Source organism: Neomonachus schauinslandi, chromosome 10 (genome assembly GCF_002201575.2).
Source record: "Neomonachus schauinslandi chromosome 10, ASM220157v2, whole genome shotgun sequence".
Lineage (NCBI taxonomy): Eukaryota > Metazoa > Chordata > Mammalia > Carnivora > Phocidae > Neomonachus > Neomonachus schauinslandi.
In genome coordinates this window covers 106138778-106157883 of record NC_058412.1, presented here as the reverse complement: position 1 = coordinate 106157883, position 19106 = coordinate 106138778, and positions in this window count along the sequence as shown.

Here is a 19106-nt window from a genome sequence, read left to right as displayed (position 1 = left end):
TGGTCAGATTTATTTTGTATTTATTTACTATTATAACCACTTTTTAGGAAAGATAGCTAATTTGTATTTATATGTAATCAAAAGAAGTATTGGGTTTGTACATAATTTTCCAGAAATTGTAGTTGTTTTCAGTTGTGTGTATTTAAGATGAAATGTCTACATGGAAGGTTACTCCGGCAAAGTGCTTAGCACATTTGCTTTTTTGCAGTGCTACTGTTAAAGGTCACAAGTTCAAGTCCAGAAAAAAAAAAAAAAAGTGGATAATCCACTCTGCTGACTTTCAAGATTATTATATTATTCAATTCTCAGGAATGTTGCAGAGTGGTTGTCCAATCCATGAGAACTTACGTCCTTATTAGGTGGAATATTTGGATAAGAACCAGACATTGCTGATCTAATTTAGAAACACTCCCCTACCCCTTAATTTGCAGAAAGAATAAAGCAGGACCAATAGAAATAATTAGGAAAATGATAAACCTGCAGGAAAGTGGATGATGGTTTGTTGTTCTTCTTTCCTAAACTAGTGATCCCTTCAAAGGGGTTGGTCTGGCCAAAGTATTAAATAAAACATAAGATTTCTTCATTATTAAGATTGTGGTCATGTATATTTAAAATTGATATGTAGTGGCTCTCATGAAGAGTTGGAAATTGGTTTGTATTTAACTGTTACCTCACCTGGGAGCTCTTTATGCTCAGAAGGACCCAGTTTTCTGACTTTGCCCAACACACAGCAAAATTGTGCCCATCATGTTTTCTGCCCACCTCCTCTTCTCTGTTGGATCAGCTTGTTTTTCTTTCCAAGGTTATGTGAACACATTTCTACAAATGTCAAATCTCTTTCAGATAATAAATATCAGAGCCCTGGCATTTCATTCTATAAAGTCCAACCTGTAAGAGAAAATGGTGCATTTGTACAGCATTCATGATGATTACCTCGTGTTTGCCTTTTTGCTTCTGAAGTTACTTGTTTCGGAGGGAGGTGGGGAAAAGGCAAGGAATGGTTGGAAATGTGCGAGCAAGTCACTTGATAATTGATATTTGCCTCAAAGGAATTAGCCACGATTTAGTATTTCACGTGACCCTCTCTGGGGTCCATGATTTAGGAGAAAGATTTAAGAGCAAACCAAAGCCCCAAAACAAGCAAAACCTGGGAAACCCAAGATAAAGTTTCAGAGATGATAGCCCATGCAACAGAGGCAATGGTGCCAAAAAATTAGAAAGGGAAAGTGTCTAAGATCAGCTTCTACAAGGACATCTGCCAATTGGACAGAAGCCCAAGCAGAACGAAGTCAAATTAGGCCACTCAGAGTGAACTCTCACAGCGGCAGGGCTCCTGTGCTCTGTGTCGAAATCAGACCCAAAGAAGGGTTCGGTGGGTATGTCTGTACAGCCAGGCAACCCACAACTCCCCACTATTTTACTGGAAGTGTTTTAGGTCAACGTCTAGGACTCTGTGTTGCCTCTGATCCTGCTGTGATTGATGAGGCCTAGTTCTAATCTTCCCTAGCCTTGCCTTGGAATTGGCTGAAAAAAGAGTGTGCTCGTCAAGGAACAGACTTTTATAATCAGAGTCTCCCCAGGAATTAACTTGCGATGACCATGAATGTAGTTACATTTTGACTGTGATAGATTTAACCCTTGCCTTGAGAGTAGGTAGACTGTGTTTTTAAATTAATACTAGTTATCTTTTACTCCTTCTGCTTTAAAAGTCTGTCCATTCCTTTTCATGCCTATCTATTGCTCTTGCATAGGTGGGAGTCATTCGTATTAGAACCAACTTTGGAGGGCAGGATGATCTCTGTCCTCCAGCCACCCTTCACCCTCACTTGGCATGGAGGTGGGGGACAGACTGCACTGTTTTAACATCTTAAATAATAACTCATGTTTTCTCATCTCCGAAGACTCTAGATGAAAGCGTGAGATTATAGCACAAGAATTTCCATTTGGCAATTCAACCCATTCTTTTGATTTTTCTGCTTCATTGGTTCTGATTTTCTTTGTTAAAATGGTTTTCAGTGGTATCAACTCAAATGCGTTCTCTTGCGTGTTTTATATGTATATAAACTATATATACACAAACATGTAAATATATACACATATAATATGTAATTTGTATAAAAACATACAAAGATATGTGATATATATTACATATGTATACATAATAGTATTTTCAGCTTCAGTTTAGTCTCAGAGATTTTGTAATAGTTGAGGACTCTGAGCTTGGCAGCTCATTTGAGAAACAGAATATTCTTACATACATTCTACATTCTTACAGATGTTTTGGCTCACATTCTCCATTCTGAAAAAAAGTGTCATAACTATCTCCGTGACACTGAATCTTTTGAATCTTTAGTGGTTATTCTGTAGGAATCTTTGAACCCTTTTAGAGTTGGCTTTAAAGAAAATGTATTAGTTTCTGAATTTTGGAGGATCACCTTTCAAAATTGATTAAATTGTGTCATCTGTTTTTGTGCTCGTCTGGGCTGTGTGCTCTCCCTGGCATGGTTTTAACCTGTATGGCAGGTCCAGATTGCTCTTTTCATTTTTTGCCTTCAAAATTGGGGAGGGGGAAGGTGAAAGTTTACATATTTATCTGTACTTCCATCTTTTCATAATTCCTACTCCAATTGCTGCTTTAAATTGTACCTCAAGAGGCCAAGATTATCGCTAGATAATCTTAATGATCTATGTCTTTTCCCTCAATTTTTTATTGGAGGTGGAGAAATCATTTGTGCTTTCTTAAAGAGTGTGTTTCTTTTCTGCAGTCATTAATGTTAAGATATTGGTTCACTGAATGTTAGATGCCACAGCCCCCAATCTGTCACAAGGCAAACGGTACACAGCCTTGCAATAAATAATTGAAGTGTAGAATAAGTATATTGCCCTATTCCTTTCCTGGTTTATTTTTTTAGGGGGCAAGTAGGATGAGATGGATACAGCGCAAGTCTGCTTCACTCACGTGAAATGCTTTTCCTTTTTTTCTCTACTTTGTTGACACAAATTACAGCCTTTACGGTATTCTCCAGGGCAGAGTTTTTTGTTGTTGTTGTTGTTGTTTTAAACTATCCCCCTGCCCTGCAAATTTCAAAGTGAACTTCTACCTAACTTGGGGGACCAATGCTCTAAATCATCTTAGATTTTAATGTGCATATGAATCACCAGTACTGCCTCAAGGGGAATGCAAATCGATGTGTACACAGACCCCTTGAGATCATGTTCTAACATAGGTTCTGTTTCAATGAATCTGAGATGGGGCCCGAGAGTCTGCATTTCTGAGACGTGCTAGCCCATGGACTACACTTTGAGTAGCAAGCTTCTGATAATTATCTTCTCAATCACAAGAGCAGAAAGTTGGACTGAGTTGAGGCCCCTCTCTAAGAAGTAGTACTTAAGGGAAAAAACAAAACAACAAAACCTGTATACAGAATGGTATTTGAATACATTTCACCATATCTGAAATGATGTTCTACATATTTTTTTCAAAGGCATTCTTTTCCCCCACAAGATGACTGGCAATTTTGTGTTCTAGCCACCCTCAGACATGAAAACACTTGGTTGCTTATCTTGTAAAATCTGCTCTGCTTGCTTGCTTGGGCATGTACGCAGTCAGTTTAGTCAAATACATGTCAGTACATCTATGTGGATGGGGGAGCAGGTGCAAGCCCTTAACGTACTTTAAAAAAGTTTAACACTTAAGTCAGTCCACTGAGTTGATCCCGTGTGATCTTAGTGCCAAGTGTCTGAGTTAAAAGTTTTCCCTTTGAAGGCAGCAAATAGATGTCATACATTTGAAGCATTTGTTTATACTAAAATGATACTTGATTTTTTTTTTTTTTTAAGTTCTAAGACAGTTCACTGTACACCACCACTGAGCCTAGAGGGTGATACAAAGCTTCCCAGGCTGGTTTTTGAGGTTTGATTTAATGGATATTGGAATTTGTGATGAATAAGGTACTGAGGTGAATGGGTTCACCTAGAAAAAGCAAAAGGAATTGATTTCCCTCTGAGGTGGGGGGTCAGCAAAGAAATAACTTCGTGTTGGTGCCTCCTTTTCAGCAAAATGTCCTATGAGGGTTGTGTGTTCAGCAACCTCATTTTTACTTTTTAGGGGACTGCTATGAAGATTTCTTTTTTTAAAGATTTTATTTATTTATTTGAGAGAGAGAGAGAGAGGGAGAAACAGCATGAGAGGGGAGTGGGTCAGAGGGAGAAGCAGGCTCCCCGCTGAGCCGGGAGCCCAATGTGGGGCTCCCAGGACTCCGGGATCATGACCTGAGCCGGAGGCAGTCGCTTAACCAACTGAGCCACCCAAGCGCCCTGCTATGAAGATTTCTTATAAGCAACACAGATTTGAGTATTTGTGGAAATGTTGGAATGAATGAACTCCTAACCAACACCCTTTGTGTGTGTGTGTATATATATATATATAAAATATATATTAATATATCAACATACACTATATATCTATACATGTGCCTAACAAACACACACATACATATACACATGTATCTTCTCCCCATATAACCAAAGGAAATATTTTGATTTGCTCCTGTCTCGAGTCCATAGCTGAGTGGAGGGCACCTAGTATTTTGTTGTTGTTGGGTTTATCATTTCATTTAGGTCTCTACATTTTGAGTGGAGTCCCTCTGAGGTGCTTGAGCAGTATGCCAGATGCTGACTTGAACCCCCATGTCAGGGCTGTGTTTGCCCCTCGCCCTGGGCCCCACTCCAAGGCAGGGCCAGGAGTCCATTATTGTTGCAGTCCGCTCGGATGGGGAGATCTCTCTGCAAACCACCGATTTGCTCAAAGCTTCCCTCATAAGGAGCAGGATCTCATCTGGACTGCATTTACACTGGAACCACTTGGCCACAACACTATGAGAGAATAATTATTGAACTATTTTACTGTACAACTATTTCCAAATTGTTGATTTTTTATTGATTTCAGGAGGCAAGCTAATTGCCCCATGGCAACTTGATGTGAACGTTTAATGAAGATCAGGAAACAGAGTTTATGAAAAGCTTTTGTATAGTAACTGCAAAGTTTCAAGAACTGTTTTATACTTCCTGACAGTGCTGGGCCTAGCTTAATGGTTTGTTTTTACTACTTAAAGAGTGTAAACCTTGCTTTAGCCCGGTGTGTGGAAACTAGACCCTCATCCCGCATTACGCATTTCCAAGTTGCTTTTTACTCACTCCTGACTTCCTTTCCTGCCATCGACAATCAGGACTTTTTCTGTTTTAATTGCCTGAAAGCGAGTTTCTATCTTTGCATGCTGAGGATCTTAACATACACGCGCACACACTCGTGAAGTTAAGTGTCTGTATTGTTTCACTTTGTTTTGGGTGGAGTTTCTTGTCTGCACTTGGTTGCTAGACAACCAAGCAGACAAAAGTTAAAGATTGAAAAGGCATTTTTAAAGATGTCGAATCCTGGCGGCTGAACTATTTTATCTTTGTCTTAATATGGAAGGCTTAGTTTTCTTACCAGGTTACCCTTCCTTTTGTTGGGTAGTTGGCCGGTCGGAGATTTTTTTTTGAAGTCGAGCTCTTAAGGCATTATCTGTTTGAGAACTATCTTAAGTGTTGTTCCCGTTTGCTGGAACACACTTCCCACCTGAATGGACAAGAAAAAGCCAGCTTAGTTTCCAAGGGTGTGTTTTAAATCACTAATAAAGTTGAGCTCCAGCTCCCAGCCACTTCGATTGTTGTGGGGCAAAGTGGTGGAGAAGAGATCACTTTCTGAGGCAACGTCCAGGCTTTGTGGAGAACACCGTCTCTGAGGAGCTGCATTTGCTTTTTTGGTGGACCGGATTGGAAATGTTTCTAAAAAATTCTTAAAAGCCTAATTTTAAATCAAAGTCATGTAAATTGCTCATTTCAGTAAGGTGTTTCAGGAGCGTGTTATAAATACACGATCTTTATACATCTGCCAAGTTGGACGTGTGTTCACAAGTTTGCCTTGCATGTGTACATAATTTGTAGCCGACACGCTTTCCTCACTCTGGGTCTGCCCTTTTCCCTTGTTCATCTTCTGAGATGCTGCCTCCCTGTCTCTCCTCTTCGCAGGGTTCCCCATGCTGGAATTCAGTCAAATCCATGGAAAACTTGACCAACTTTACTGATTCATTTACAGGCAGGATTTCCTGGCATGGGGATCAAACAGGGAGCCCTAAAGTTTGTTCATCACAAGCTGTCTTGGAAATGAGGATCTTCTGAAGCCCGTCTAGCCTGTACATATAAATTTGACAAAATGTTCTCCTATAAAGAAACCTTACTACTGACTTAAAAATTGCTCAATCGCCTGGTTTAAGCAGTAAACCTGCAAGTTCTCACCAGCACATTAGTATTGTCAATATTACAAGGTACAATACTTAAACACCGGGACCCTGAAATGAATCAGACCGCAAACCTCAAGACAATCAACAGATGAGCTAAATAGAGATAGGAAAATAGGCCCAGGAGAAGATTCTAATATTTTCTAATCTTGTAGGATTAAGTGTGTGTTTGCTGCCTGAAGATAGCTTGGCTGAATGAGAGAAAATGGAGAACATTGGAGAAGCTAGGGTTTTTTTGTGGTTTAATACACACACACACACACACACGAGATCTTTGATCACACACAAAATATATATGATGATATTCAAAAATCACTCATGAAAAATCACCACTGAGGCTGAAACACCGCCATCCCCCTGAACTTCCCAGAAATGGCACATAATACATGGACTTGTCCCCACCCCAAGAAGTTTCCTTAATTACTATCCCTAAGATGAACACTAGTGTTAGTTTCGTTTCTTTTTTTTTTAAGATTTTGTTTGAGAGAGCGCATACTAGAGAGAAAGAGCGGGCTTGCACAAGCCGGAGGAGGGGGAGAAGGAGAAGCAGACTTCCCGCTGAGCAGCTGAGCAGGGAGCTCGACCTAACCCTTTCCTTTGTGATGTTACAGAACATTTTACCTGTGTAGAGAAGGGATTAGAAGTTACTTTTGATGGCTCCCTTTTTATATAACTGGGATGAAAGAACAGTTTTTGAGCTGAAGAATTCTAGAATCCTTTTACCAACAACAGATATCCTAAAGAAAAGATAACCCTTCCTTTTTGGGGAAATATATCTCTGGAAGGTTGTCATTATATAACATGGAAATGAGCTCCAGACTCTCTCTCTCTTTTGTGAGTACCTTTCAGACCTGAATATCACTTTCACTGATGAGGCCAGGTTGAGGTCTGGATGTTGGAAGGATCTGTTTAACCTCACCCCTTGATGTACTCTTGGGTTCACTAAGGTAATTTTAGGACATAGTGTGAAGGAGTAGAAGGGATACTGATAGACATTCCTAAAGTACAATTAGGTGCATTCTCGTAGCATGGTGAGCAGTGTCTCAAAGAGCTCCCATTTCTAGAACTTTTAAAGACAGGACAATGAAACTGTCAGGGCACCTGTGTGGCTCAGTTGGCTAGTCATCTGCCTTCAGCTCAGGTCATGATTCCAGGGTCCTGGGATCAAGCCCCACATTAGGCTCCCTGCTCAGCGGGGAGTTTGCTTCTCCCTCTCCCCCTCCTCCTGCTTGTGCTTGCATGCTCTCACTCTCTTTCTCTCTAGCATGCTCTCTCTCAAACAAATCTTAAAAAAACACTGCTGTTCATCTTAGGGATAGTAATTAAGGAACTTCTTAGGATGGGGACAAGTCCATGTATTATGTGCCATTTCTGGGAAGTTCAGTGTTTCAGCCTCAGTGGTGTAAAAATAAGAGCCTCCCTCTGTAACAGCTGTTGCCCAAACACAACTCTCAGGAAGGCTCCTGCCTTGTAGATCTGTGGGGCACTGACCTCTGGGTCCCAAAGGAGTTGGGGTTCACAAGGCTGTCCAGTGATGAGGTAAGTTAAATGGTGGTCCTTCTCTGGCTGGAGTGCAAATTGGTACCTTTAGTTTTGTACCCATCACTTAACCTGATCCTCCAAAACCAATTAGAATTTTTTTTTTTAAGATTTTTTTTTAAATTTATTTATTTGAGACAGAGAGAACGAGAGAGAGAGAGAGAGAGAGAGAGAGAGAGAGAGAGAGAGAGAGAGCGCACATGAGAGGGGGGAGGGTCAGAGGGAGAAGCAGGTTCCTTGCTGAGCAGGGAGCCCGATGCGGGACTCGATCCAGGGACTCCGGGATCATGACCTGAGCCGAAGGCAGTCGCTTAACCAACTGAGCCACCCAGGCGCCCAGAATTTTCTTATAGTTCTATTTCACATTAGCTCTCTCATTTCCTTCCTCTGGGTATTAGGACCTTCTGGGAGATAAGGAAATATGTTAGTGAAAGAGGAGCTGGAAAAACCAACCTGACTGGACACAAAGTGAGAGGGATTTGGTCCTCTGTCATCACAAACCTGAGAGTTTGTTGAACACAACTGACACTGTGCTGAAGGTCTCTTCTGAGATGCCAACTTGGAGAAGGCACAAAATCCTATTGTTATTTTTCATTTCCATGGTGATGGGACTGAGTTTTGGGAGACAAGTAACTCCACAGACTTACCTCGTGGAAAATGCTTGTTGTGGGGTGAGATATCACGCCCCTCCAAGCCATAACCCAGCCTCTGAGGTGCTGGGGAGAAGGGCTGCTCCAGTGGGTGGGGGTGGGAGGGAGGGAGCAGGGAGCCAGTTGGCCTTCTGCGGAGTGTAAGCACAGAGCAAAGTGCTCCGCTTTGCAGCCAGAAACAGTGATTCATTTGATTTTAATTTTGACATTAGCATTTTTCTCATGACTCATTTGATAATTTCATATGGAATTTAAAAGGCTGAAACAGTTATTTACTTTTTAGGAACTTAAAACATTCACCAGGTAGAATACACTTTTATCCTCCCATACACAAGATGCCCTTAAGACTTCATTAGGGGAAAAAAAAAAAAAAAAGAAGGGGCATTTCTCCCACCCTTGCCCTCCTAGCTCCAACATGTGCCTCTACCCTAGCTGATCTTCTCACTAATGTTGACCAACTATCAGGCAGCCTGTTTCAGCTTAACGTTTTTCTTATCTTGAATTCCTTTCCTCGCTATATAGGAGGTTAGCTGTAGGTATTTTAAAAAAGATGTTTCCTTATCATGCTGAAGAAATTCTCCTCTATTCCTGTGTTTTGAGAGCTTTTAACATGCATGTTTTCATGCATTTTATGCTTCAGTTGCTGTGATCATATTTTTCTTTTTCAGTCTGTTAATGTGGTAGATTACATTGATTGGTTTTCAAAAATTCAGCCGGACTTGTATCACTGGAATAATCCCTACTTGGTCATGGCATAATAGTTTTATACATTGCTGAATTCTATCTGCTAATATATTATTAAAAAATTGTGCATCCATATTCATGAGGGATATTGGTCTGCAGTGGTTTTTTTTTTTTTGGTATTATTTTTGTCTGGTTTTGTTATAAGGGTAATACTGGCTTCCTGGAATGAATTAGAAAGCGTTCTCTCTTCTTGAATTTTCTGGAAGAGATTGTATAAATTTGGCATTAATTCTTTAAGCATTGGTAGAATTCTTCAGTGAACATCTGGGTTGAAGATTTCTTTTTTGGAGAGATTTTTAATTATGAATTCAATTTCAATTTTTAAAATAGAGGGCTATTCAAATTATCTCTTACATATTAGATGATTTGTGACAGTTTGTATTTCTAAGGAATTGGCTCATTTTATTTAAGTTTTCAAATATATGTGTAGAGATGTTTGTACTATTTCCTTATTCTTTTGGTGTCTGCAGGATCTGTAGTGGTATCTTGTTTTATTTTAAATATTACTAGTTGTGTCTTTTCTCTTTTTTCTTTGTCATTCTTGCTAGAGATTTATAGATTTTATTGATCTTTTCAAAAAACCAAACTTTCTATTCATTGATTTCCTCTAATTTTTTCTTGTTTTTGATTTTCTTAATTTCTGCTCTTTGTTATTTCCTTCCTTCTTATTTGGGTTTATTTTTGCTCTTCGTTTTCTGTGCTCTTCAGGTGAGAGCTTAATTTATTGATTCGAGACTTTTCCTCTTCATGTAAGCAATCTAGTACTACAAATTCCCCTCTCAACACTACTTTATCTGTGTCTTGAACATTTTGGTGTTATATTTTCACTTTTTTTTTTTTTTTTTTTTGCCAGTGAGAATTTCCCTTTGACCCAGGGATTAATTAGAAGTGTTGTTTAGTTTCCAAGTGTTTGAATATTTTCATTTTGCTTTTCTGCTGTTGATTTCTAGTTTGATTGCATTGTGGTTAAATATACTCTATACAATTTCAAATCTTTTAAATTTGTTGGCATCCATTCTATGGCTAAGATTTGGTTTATCTTGTTATATATTATGTGAGTAATTGAAGACAATGTGAATTCTGCTGTTGTGTGGAGTGTTCTGTGAATGTCTTTAGAATTTATTGGTTGAAAATGTTGAATTTTTCTACATCATTGCTGACTCTATGTCTAGTTATTCTATAAATTGTTGAGAGAAAGGTGTTGAAGTACTTAACTGTAACAGTGGATTTTTTTATTTTTCTTGTCAATTTTTTGCCTTAAATATGCATAAACAGAAAATATCCTGCATCATATTTTTTTTTTCATCCTTGTACTTTCAGTCTACCTAAATCTTTATATATGAAGTTACTTTCTTGTAGACAGCACATAGTTGGGCCATATTTCTTAAGCCACTCTGTAAACCCTCGTCTTTTAATGCTACAGTGTCTTTTTAATGACATGTAATACATTATTGATAACTGCATAAGTCTGCCTTTTTATTTTTTCTCTTTGTACTCACTACCTTTTGTTTTCTTTTTCCTGCCTGTCTTACTTGAACCTTTTTTAGAATTCTATTTTAACTTACCTATAGGTTTTTTTTTTTTTTAGTGCATCTCTCTGTAAGGCATTTTTAGTATATAACTAGGTACTAGAGAAACTAAAGTGAAAAAATCTTACCTCCCTTTACCTATCCTCATTTAGAACATGGAGGTCTCAAATACTTCCTTGCATTCATTGCCAACCATGTTAGACAAGGTTATAATTTTTGCTTCCATCATTGAACATAATTTAGAAAAGTCAGTAAGAAAAGGAAAGCCTATTGTACTTACCCCATATATCTGTTCTTTCTGTGGACCCTCTTCGCTATGGAAGTTCCACGAGTCCTTTGACCGATTCTCGCGCTCACAGCCGCAGCTCTCGCGGTGGCTGGATGCGCGCGCAACCAGGACGGCGCTCCCGCAAGAGCTGGAGGCGGTGAGAGTCCCGCCAGAGCAGCATGGCGGCCTGGCAGCGGTTCCTCAGTGCCGCTGGGCACCTGGGGCTGCGATTCTGCGTCCCCGTGGTACGCGCTGTTCTTCAGTTACTCTTTTAAGGTAGGTCGGCTGGCAACAAATTCTCTTAGGTTTTCTTCACCTGAGGATGTTTTGGTTTCGCTTTCATTCTTGAAGGGTACTGTCAACTGGGTATAGGATTCTGGGTTGATCTTTCCTCTCCCCCCCCCCCCCCCAACGGCTACTTTCTCTGCCTTCTGTGGTTTCTGGTGAGAGATGCTCTGCTATTTGAATTGTTTTTTACCCCTATAAGCAATGAGTCATTTTTCTCAGGCTGCTTTTGAGATTTTCTTTGCCTTTAGTCTTCAGAAGTTTGTGGTGTGTCTCAGAATGGATTTTTTTGGCTTTTTTGTTTGTTTGAAGTTCACTCTGCTTGAATCTGGAGGCCGCACCCCCCATTCTTTCTAAGTTTAGGAAATTTTTTGCCATATGTCTTTGACTGTTCTTTTCAATCTCATCTTCTCTCCCCTTTCTTTCCAGGCCTTCAATGGCAAGATCTCTTGTTATAGTTCCATATATCCCTGAGACTTCATTTCTTTCAGTCTATACTCTGTTGCTTGAGTTGAATAATTTGTTATATTCAAGTTCACGGATTCTCTCCTCTGCCTTATTCATTCTGGTGTTGAGCCCATCTGTGGAGTTTCTTTTATCAGTTGTTTTGTTTTTCAGTTCTAAATTTCCATTTGGTTTTTACTTATATCTTCTATTTCTTTGCCAGGCCTTTTTGTAAACTCATTTATTTCAAGTATGTGTGTAACTATTCTTCTGAGCAGTTTTATTATGGCTGCTTTAAAATCCTTGTCCGATAATTCTAACATCTGTATCATCTTGGAGCAGCATCTCGTGATTGTTTTTTTCTCATTTAGTCTGAGTTCTTCCTGGTTCTTGGTATAACAAGTGATTTTTTTATTGAAACCTGGACAGTTTGGGTATTATAAGATTCTAGATCTTACTTAAGTCTTGTGTAACAGGCCTCCTCTGACAGTGCTTTGGTGGGTGAAGTGGGGGTGCCACCTCCTGCTGCTAGGTTTTCCCCTGTGCCTCCATTGACACCCAGGGGGTAAGGGACTTCTTCATACTGCTGGATGGGGTGGAATTTCAGGGTTCCCTTATGGCTGCCATTGACAACTGTGAGTTGGGGTATTCTTGTTACCACTGAATACTGGTAAAAATTCTGATTCTCCATTAGGCTTCCTTTGACAAACACTCAAGGGAGAGAGAGTTGGAGCACCGTGTCACAGCCTGCTAAGGGTGCATATCTAGGCTCTCCATTTGGCTTTTGCTGGCAGAAGTGGGGGGTGGGCTGCAGTTCTTTTCTGTGTTGTTTGGCTGGAGTAGACCTTGTATTATCTAGAAGTTTTTGTATTTCTAGACAACTCTTTCCCTGGTCCTTTGGCAAGAGAGGGCCGACTTTCCTTTGGGCTTCTTCCCCTTCCTTCCTTCCGTCCGTCCATCTTTCCTTTTGTCTTTCTTTCCTGCTGTCTTTCTTTTTTTTCCTTTGTGTCTGTGATCATGAAGTGCCAGTTCTCCAGTATCTAGTCTGGAATATGTGAAGCAGAAAGAAGCCCCAGAGAACTTACCTCCTATGTTCTTCCAGCCCAAGGTCCCTAGCTGTACTGCCTTCCTCTAATTAACCTTTCAGATCTGCTGGTGTTTGTTTTATATATAATGTCCAGGGTTTTTAGTTGAACTTAGCAGTAGGAATACGGAAAAGTATGCCTACTATATCTTCCTGGAAACAAATACCAGCAGGTAAGTTTCCTTTGATCTTTAAATGCCCTCACAAATTTGCAGATCAAAGGTGATAAATTATTTCAATTTTCTGAGGGAAAAATTGAGACACTTAGAGGTAATTTGCCTGGTCAGAGTTGCTTAGAAATGTGGCCTTGGCTTGAAGTAAAATCTTGGAATTTTAACAGTTATTACTTTGCTTTTCCTTTTTCTATGTTTGTTAGAAAGAAAAATCTGGGAGTAGGGCTAATGAGAGTGGGGAAGGAAGGAATAGTTACCAAAGAGAAGACTAAAAGATTACTTTTTTTGTTCAGAAGCAGCAACCGTTTAGAATTATAAAACTAGGACTTTTTAGGTGGATTTTAATTGACCTTTAAAATGTTGTTAATTTACACAGATTGACTGTATGATCTTCATAGTTACTCGTTTATGTCTCATCTTGTAAAGGAATGACTTCAATTATTTGTACTGTGTCCTGAAACTCAAGTGGCAAGGTACATATTTAGTAGTCACTGCCACCTCCTTAATTAAAGATTTGCATAGAAATGGGAAGGATGGGGAAAATTTTTGTCACTTTGCAGTGATGAAAGCTTGTATAAAACTTTCATCTGAATACTTATGGTCCTATAAATTCTCTAGATTGTTTAGTATTTCAAAGAAGATTTTATTTTAGAACGCTCTCTTAAAGCCCATTATTTAGAGTTGCTGAAAGATTTGCAATATTGCAAAGGCAATGATAAGCTCAGAGAATTAACTTCCCTAAGCAAATTTTCCTAATTCTAATATATTTCCTAATAGATAGACCATTCACAGCCCCTCTTTCCCTAATTTTGTCTTGATCACTAACACCACTCTTCAGAATTCCTGAGTCTAAAATCAATAAGGGATGGGAAATGGGGAAGACTTTTTAGGAACAAGTGAACTGAACTATCTTCTTGATCTTTTTGTGGCCATTTTGGTTCATCCAGTTCTTAGGAATTCAGACCTGGCATATATTGTAGGAAAAGAGAGTGAGCAAAACTAAGTAGTTCTAGAAAAGAATATGGGGCACACTAGAGGGCAGTTGGGAGGGTAGATTGAAGTAAAGACATAGTCATTCCTATGGAAAATTTTCTTTGGTTCTGAGTCAAGAGTTATGACAGTTCTGGTTTTACTAAGGAATTTGGGGTTCCATTTAGGCTACTACTGTTCAGGAACCTCCTCAAGTGTCTCTGTCTTCCATCCAGTCCCCCGGTCTTCCTAGAGAATTCAATGGGAAAAAAGTCTCTTTGAAGGCAGCAAATTTTAGGTTTTTTTAGAAATTTTAGCTGTAGGGATTTTTTTTTTCTAAGTTGTTCATGGGGTGTTCAGCCTCTCAGCTGTAGAACTGGCTCCACTGAGGCATTCAAAGTTGTCTCAACTTTGGTTCAAGAAGCTTTTTTGTTACTTTAATTGCCAGGGAAATCCTTGCTTCCATACGTGTCCTTTGTTGGAGGGGATAGGCTGATTTTTGCTTGGAGAAAGGAAAAGTAGATGATGATATCTGTCTCCTGCTTTCTCTTTTCTTTCTTTCCAGCTATACTTGAAAAAAGTCAGCCACATTTAAACTGCCTGGCCAGAGAGGCACCTATGAACTTGGCAGGAGGCAGGCTTAGAGCTTAGGGGCAACTGCGAAATCTCAGTTACAAATTTGTAGTCATTTCCATGAGACTAATTGTCACCTCCAGAAATCAGACCAGAAGGAATAAATATGCATTTTGCCCTGATAAGGGCAGGGGAATGAGGAAATGGGGATTGGGGATTAGCCCTTTCACAGGAACTGACTGGGCCTCTGACAGTCTTCTGAGACCTGCTACTCAGCAGATAAATGAGATAGGAGGTACATGCATAGTTTATGTTAGCCATTGGCATTGCCTGCTATAAAGATGGTTATCTTCTGTAACTCCAGAAAAGTTGCTTTAGTAGGGAATCAGAATTGGCAAGTGCCAGGGGTCCCCCCCCCCCTTTTTTAAAATGTTTTACAGTATTCCTTTTGAGGGATTTCTTTTGGAGATAATGGTTTCTCTCAAGAACCATCATTCTGGGTGAGTATAATGGAATTCTGGAAGAATCTATCCAAGTATCTTTGCTCCCTCTCTAGAACACAAAGCTACTGCTGCAAACAGTAAGAATGAATGTTTTCTAATGAATCAGAGAACCCTGTGTGAACAAAAGAGTATCTTATTTCAGCATTCATTTCTGTATCTCAGTTTGAATTTGGATACTTTGTGTCATTTAAAATTTTTTTTCCACATGCCACTTATCCTTGTTCCATACCAGAAGCCATGCTAAAATGTTTGCAAAGAATAATGCAGTTTTCTTCTAGGCTCAAATATTTAGTAACTTTGTTTATAATACATCTAATTGCAAAATTTTGTGCACCTGAATGATCTGTGTGTCTAAATATTGATGTTTCAGTAGGGTTATTGAGCTTATCTCTTACACATGTTCACAAGGAAAGAAGGTTTCTGTAACTTCGGTTTCAAAGTACAAGTATTCTATCACTTACTCATTTTCAACTTTCGGAATCTGTTGAGTGTTTTAAATAATTTTGAAAAGCTCAGAGGTTGGCAGTTGTGTCTGAAAAGGGGTAATGGATAACAAAGATCTGTTACCTAACTATGCATCAATTTTTCAATTTTGGGGAAGATACTCTTCAAAATTTAACAGATATTTGTAGGATACCTTTTGTGCACTGTGTAGTATTATAGGCCCTGTGAATTCATAGGTGGATAAAAGCTTACAAGCCCTTCCCTATCTAATCCACATACCCACTATTCCTTTGTAATCAAAGTGCAGACTATCAGTGTCACCTGGGATACTAGAAATGCAAAATCTTAGACTCCATTCCAAACTTCCTGAACCAGAATCTGCATTTTACCAAGATTCCCAGAGTATTCATGTGGGCATGAAATCCTGAGAATTTTGCCAGTCAGTTTAAGAACTCAGGCTATAGCCAACCATTGTATGCCATTTCTTGGACCATAGGAATTGGGTCAGAAATGGGTATGTTTTCAAGGAGATGCTGGTAAAGGAAGTTCTTTTCTCTATAGAGAGAGCCAGGGGAAGGAATAGTCCCTTTCTCCAAACTCTGTCTACTATGATGTTCAGATTCAATTCCTGAAACTGCTGCAGCCTGATGATGCAGGTGAGGATGGGCAGAGGCAAGAGCATCACAGGAACTTGGAGCAGAACCCAACTGAATTATATCCTACCCCTGGACCTTGTCTGTTATAGAAGCCAGTGTATCTCCTAACATCCTAACTGAGAAGAGGCTATATCCTAGAGCCTTAGTAGAAAGGCCCATGTGTCAAAAAACAACACACACCAGAATAGGTGAACTTGGTCAGCATTATGTCAACCCTTATTGCCGCCCACCAAAGGGGATAAATGAGACACAGTTTTGGGAAATCTCTGGGCTTGGAATCAAATTGGATGGCAAGGTGGAGGAGTGAAACTACATGTCTTGCTGATAGAGGAGAGAGAATGGTGAGTCAGAGATATACAGATGTTTGGGGTTGTTGTGAAAGAGAAGGGAGAAGCCCTTGGATTCCTGAAATGGGATCTATGAGGTGGCCTGAGGCAGAATCAGTCTTCTCTGCTCCCTGCCTGCGACTTGCTACCCTCAAAAGCTCTCACCTTGCTTCTTGTACCGCCCAAGGCAAATCAGGGGCCCTCTGCACCTTCTATTTAGTGCCCTCTCCTTTCTCATCTTTCCTGCTTCTCCTCCCATCTCACCCAGTTGCACTTTTTCCAATTCCACACAATAGGGTTGTGAAACTACAATGGGTCCTTGATGTTTGTTTTTAGGAGGGCTTTCTTAGCATGACTTACTCTAGCATCAGTCAGTAAAGGGGAGGGAGATTGGGTGCGGATTCCCACCTTCATGTACACAGATACCTCTGTTGTCAACCCAGAGGACCACCCCTGGGTATATGAAATCATTATAACTATGACAATTTATGGAGCATTTATATTCCAGGCTCTGTGCTGTATATTTGAAATGCCATATTTGTTTTAATGATTTTATACTCATTTTTCAGATGAGGAACTTGAGGCCTAGAATAGTAAGGATTCTTACCTGCAGTTACTAAGTGGGGAGTAGAGATTTGAAATCTTGTCTTTAGATGGACAGACATCATGTTATACAATAATTTGTGGTGCTTAGGCCTCGGTTATCTACTTATTATTTATATTCTCAAGCAAGCCATTGTTTGTACATTTTGATTATATGAGCATGTCAAAGGACTATGAGTGCTTGGGTCGAGTGACACATTCATGTTTTTGAGTGCGCACTGAGCCAAATATATGCTTACCAGAGAGTTTTACCAAGAAAGTAGCTCTAAGTGTTTTAGTGCAATAGACTTGCTTGTATTTTCACTGTTACTGTGGTCCTTTAAGCATCTCCCTGCCATGTTTTGCCATTTTCATCTGAAATATAAATATTAGACATAGAAAGACCCTTGTATAGGTAATATGGTTCCATGTGCCATTTTTTTTTAAAGATTTTATTTATTTTATTTTATTTATTTTTTTTTTTAAAGATTTTATTTATTTATTTGAGAGAGAGAATGAGAGACAGAGAGCACGAGAGGGAAGAGGGTCAGAGGGAGAAGCAGACTCCCTGCCGAGCAGGGAGCCCGATGCGGGACTTGATCCTGGGACTCCAGGATCATGACCTGAGCCGAAGGCAGTCGCTTAACCAACTGAGCCACCCAGGCGCCCGATTTTATTTATTTTAGGAAGGGGGAGGGGGAGGAACAGAGGGAGAGGTAGATAATGTCCAGCAGACTCTGCACTGAGTGCAGATCCTGATGCGGGTACCCCAAGATCATGACCTGAGCCAAAACCAAGAGTCAGTTGGTTAACCAACTGAGTCACCCAGGTGCTCTGATTCCACATACTTATTTATTTATTTATCTTTTTGATAGCTGAGAGTATGAGGCTCAGCAAGATGAAGCAATGCAATAGAATTTGCAGTGGCAGAACCAGAACCCAGTTATCTTAATTCTCAGATAAAACATTTTTCTTTTTTCTTTTACTCTTTCCTATCGCTATTCAATCAGATTTTCCAAACTCTAGGTTAATTGTTGATTTTTATTTTATTTTGTAATAAAGTGATCATTTTGGGCACCTGGGTGGCTCAGTTAGTTAAGCGACTGCCTTTGGCTCAGGTCATGATCCTAGAGTCCTGGGATCGAGTCCTACATCGGGCTCCCTGCTCAGCGGGGAGTCTGCTTCTCCCTCTGACCCTCTTCCCTCTTGTGCTCTCTGTCTCTCATTCTCTCTCTCTCTCAAATAAATAAAGAAAATCTTAAAAAAAATAAAAATAAAGTGATCATTTTTAGATACCTTCCTGCTAGTAATCTCTTTGCTGGGGTTCTGATGACACACATTTTAATCTAGAGAGCAAGGCTGCTAGGTAGACGTGAGGAGCATGGTAAATGTCCACAAAAAGCAATGATGAAACTGAACAAAATTATGAAAACCATTTTAGAACTCTTGAAATAAGTCCACCAAAGACATAAAAACAAATTTAGAACCATTTATTTTTTAAAATTCTACTGAAGCTTGAGTTAGAACGTGAAAATCTGTGGCATTTTAGCCTGGGATATCTCCATTCCTTCTATCCACAAGACCCATTTCAGTCTGTGCAGAAGTTCTGTTAGGACACGGCAAGTTGAGAAAACTAGCAGCTTCACTGCTAGAGGGGAATGACTTGATTTGGAACGGGGTGCAAAAAAAATCACATTCCTAAGTGTTACTGAAAATTGTATGATTTCAGTAGCAAACAAAGAAGGAAGGCCAACATTGCAACTAGCTTAAAGCCGTGATTCTGGTTGGAGAAAACATTTTAGCAGGGAGAGCCAGGGAATGAGATAGCCATAGTGGGCCTTGATAAGCTCCAAAATCTCTCTGGTCATCTGGAAGGCTGTGTACGTGATTAGGCTATGCACATATTCAGTAGAGACTGGACAGATCCCTGGCTATATATTCATCCTGGCTGATTGTGAGTCTTTGCACACACAGAAAGTTAAAGTCAAGACAGTTCTGT